This window comes from Petaurus breviceps, unplaced genomic scaffold (genome assembly GCF_028583685.1).
Source record: "Petaurus breviceps papuanus isolate PSGF00001 unplaced genomic scaffold, PetGlider_PUasm1.0 173, whole genome shotgun sequence".
In the NCBI taxonomy this organism is placed as follows: Eukaryota; Metazoa; Chordata; class Mammalia; order Diprotodontia; family Petauridae; genus Petaurus; species Petaurus breviceps.
Window position 1 is genome coordinate 34,172,302 of NW_027185759.1, and position 4,539 is coordinate 34,176,840.

Below are 4,539 nucleotides of genomic sequence, written 5' to 3' on the forward strand. Positions count from 1 at the left end.
ATTTCATTATAGTTTTGTATCAGAGTAATTCTGAGAAGATGGCAAAGGAATAGGTCACTTAGAGTGTAGTTTCCATTCTCCACCCCATGATATAATAGAAAATGACCCATAATGGTGGAGTATAATAAGGAAAAGAAGAAACGCTTTGAAACAACTCATCAGAAAATAATACAGAGAAGAAAACAAAAACAAAAATTGCTAACACTTCACCAATCATCTGCTCCTGGTATTTTCTTTCCTGGTTCCACCAAATAAGAATAGTTCATTCGAAGGTGGGATATAAAATGATACTCTGAATAGTGTAAATCTTTCATAAAATGGCATAAAAATCTGAATACTATGTATCAAGAAATTATACAGGAAAATTATCAAGAAATAGTGTAAGTACACAGTAATAATAGTACATTTAAGTAGGAGCCATAGAACATTAACAGAAACTGATGGATTAACTCACTAATAAACATCATAGTCAATTTACAGAATTACAAGATGAAAGACCAAATTTTTTTCATACAGCAAGCAAAAAAGTTCTTTCCCATTCCAAGGAGAATCAACAATGACTCTGTATTTACAGGAAATTAAAGATTGGAATAATATCCTCAAGAGAAAAGGAGATTGGTTGCCAGCCCCCAAAACACATACTCTGCTTCAATGTTGAGTCTAAGTTCAAAACAACTAATTGGGCATTTAGTGGAATGACAGAATTCAAATAATTTTTTCAAAAGAATCTAGAGTTGATCGGGGGATTCAAATCTAAAAAACACATGAAGTTAAATACTTTCAGTTATTAATAAAAGATTAAGAAGTATTTGTTTTCATGTTGCTAAGGCTAGACAAGGTCAGAAATGTGAAGGACAGAGTAATTTTGTTTTTATTCTCCTTTCAGAAAATACTGAATATATTCTGAGAAACTCTCAGAAGGTTAAAGGAGGATTAGGTGCTGCACATCATAATTAGATGACAGAAAATTACTCCCCCCCCCACACACACATACACACATGATTCATACACAAATATTTAATGGAAGAAAATATGAACAATTTAATCAAAGCTATGAATGTATTAACATCCTCAATGAAAAAGAAAAAAAATAGAACAGATTAAAAAAAGAAAACAATCTGCTGCATAGAAGAACCTCATATGAAATATTCAGTGAAAAGTAAGGGATGGAAAAAAATACTATATTTAAGGTGATTCCAAAAATGTAGGAATTAAGATCATGATGTCAGAGAAATAACAATAATTATTTAAATATATGGTATATCAATATTCTTTGTCATTATATCATGTTCACTTCTATTTCTATTTCCATACTGAAGCCTTTCTTGTGACAAAGATAAGAAAAAAAACATCCAATACAGTGACCATGTCTGGTAAAAAATATGATAATATTTTGATTTAATAGTCTTTTCTTGATACTTCAAGGAGCTTGCACTTTCTTTACAAAATCTCCTTCTATTCATTTTGAGTGTACATTGCATATACTTATATGTACACATATTATGCTCACCAATAGAATTTAATAATTTTGAGTATAGAGTCTGTTTTATGTTTGCCTTTATATCTACAGTACCTAACATACCTAACAGTGGTATGTTATGGTAATACTTTTTTTTGTTGATTGAATGACTGTCAGCCTTTTGTTGGAAATATTTAATAGAAATATTTTCCTCAATATGTATTATATCCAAAGTTTCCATTTCTTTGAGTGATTCCTTCTATTCCACATCTAATTTTAAACTTTTTCCCTAGTCAGACCTATGAAAGAACTTTTGATTATCTTCTGATTTTTATGTGTTGAGATATTTTATTCAAATGTAACTTACTGTGGAATTAATAATAAGATGGGACAGCTAGGTGGTGCAGTGGATAGAGTGTCCAACCTAAAGGGAGGAATACTTTTCTTCCCGAGTTCAAATTTGGCTTCAGTTGCTTACTAGCTGTGTTACCTTAGGCAAGTCATTTAATCTTATTGACCTTAGTTCCCTCAACTACAAAATAAGCTGGAGAAGGAGATAGAAATAATGACAGTATCTTTGCCAAGAAAACCCCAAATGGGATCACAAAGAGATGGACATGATTGAAATGACTGAACAACAACAAAGGAATAAGACATTGGGCTAAAACTAATTTTTTTTAGCATAATTCTTAATTTTCTCAGTACCTTATATTACATGAAAATAATCTCTTTACCAAAAGTTTGTTTTCTTGAGTTGACTAATCACTAACGGCTTCAGTGCAATTGTTTCTGCTTTTTGTTTATCTAATTTATTGACCCAACTTTCTATTGTTTATCCAGTATTAGAAATTTTGAACAGTTGTATAGTATGGTCTCAAGGAGTCCTCCTTCCTGCTATAACATTTACTCTCCTGACCTCCACTGACTAGAAGTTTTCCCCCTTCCTAGAGGGTTCTCCAGAAACCTTATAGGGATTGGGGGCTTCTAGGATCCCTGAAAATGACACCAGCTCTCACCAATTATGATCCTCCAAGTGTAGTGGAACCCCATATCCCAGTTCCATTTAACCATTAATAGCTGGATTAACACTTACAAAGAAATATTTACTTCAAAGGTATTATCACAAATATGCCAACTTATTCCACAACATATGGAGGTTAAACCAGCTCCCTTCTTATACCATTTAAATCTATGGGGAGGAATTAGGACAATAGCTTAGTTCAATTCCTAGATAGCACAGTCTCCGTATAAGTCCCCAGCCCCTGCCCCATCCTGCTTTCTGGCTTCTCAAGGTTTCCCTGTTGGGTTGGTTGCATCATTCTGCCTATCATCCTGACTCCAAGGCCATCATGGCTTGAAATCCCAGTCACACTGGCCCTCACTCCCAGCACTTAAAACTGAGGACAAATGAAATATGACAGACACTCTCCTGGGTCTATTTCTTCAAGTCAAGGTAAGAGAGAAGGGGGAAGATACTCCCCTTCTTGGTTCAGTCTATGATGCCTGTTCTATGAGTGACCTGTATGTAAGAAAGAGAGGACTATCTTATTCTGGCCAGTTTTAAAAAGACAGCCTCTTCCTACTATGCAGCCAACCAAAGGATACTATCTCCCACTTACATGGTGGTGGTGGGGGGGGAGCATTGGGAAGCAGATACCTCCATGTTAGATGATCTGATCATGGCAGGGCATAGGATAAACTCTCATGCTATTTCTTCACAATATCCCCAAACTATCTTTTGAGATTTGATTTTTGCATTTTTTTCATCCAAAATTATGATTTTATCATTATAAGGCTATTCTGGTAAGGAAACTTCTACCCACACAGATCTGCAAAAACTCTTCAGTGAAAGATCTTCAACAATTTCCTGGGGATGCTGAAAGTTTAAGTGCTTCTCCAGGTTCACACGTGATACAGGATGTCATTTGAACCTAGGCCTTCCTGTTTCCAAGATGTCACTACCTATTTATCATGGCATATTGCTTCTCATGTTACTGTATATGGATATGAATGTTTTTCTCATTCTTTTAAAGTATATCTTTGATAGTTTGGTTGTTTTTGTATGAAATCTATGCAGAAATTTTAGTGTTATCCTAATTTTTTTTTTACCCTATGGATATAGGCTAGCCAAGAACAATGATTTAAGGTTTTCTTATTTCTGTAAAAACAGTTCATAGTTGGATTAACATACATCCTGTGTGTGTGTTTTGAGATTAATTAATTCACACTTAGCAAATTTTGTTATTATCTCAAATATAATTTTTCATCCTATCTATTCCTCCTGGGATTTTGTTGGTAATATATACAAGGGCTGGTAATTTTTGTGGATGTATTTGTGTAGCGGCAAGCACCCCAAGCGTCCTCAGAGTGGCTGCCCATACAGGTTCTTGGATCTGCTTTGATAAAGGAAAGCAACTCAAAATGGGTTAACAAGCTTACTTTAATCAATCAGACATATATCGTTTACCTTGTTCAGGGGAAAAAGGTCAGCACCCCAAACTTCAAAGTATACAGGCAGAATTATCAAGACAGAAACAGATCAAGTAGACAGCTTTCCAAACTGTCCAGCCATTACATCCATACCAAATCAACATTTGGGTTTCAACATCTGGGTTTTCAAAGTCGGGGGGGGGGGGCTCCAGACAACGGCTTCCCAGAATCCATACCAAATCACAGAACACTTCTCAAAGTGAGCCCCCAAAACAAAGTCTCACATCAGGGTTTATATACCTTTCTCCTGGCTCAGAGAATGTAACAACCTTATTGACTCACTGGCCAATCAAAAAGTATCTACTGAAAAACAAGCCTCCCACCCCAGGCTTCAGGTGCACTTTACCCTAGGGGCAGGGAAGATCTTCCAAATTTGCATTCCCATTACATTCAGCCCCAAGATCTTTCATGCCCATAGCATAGACAATTTACTTTTGAATTAGCACTAAACATCTCTTAGGTCACATTTTCAAGGTACAGAACTAAAGTTACCAAAGTGGCCACTGGGCCTTAAACAAACACAAAGTACATAGAATTATCACTTCAATTCAAAACAAGAGGGCAAATAAAGTTCGGGGGGGGGGGGGGCC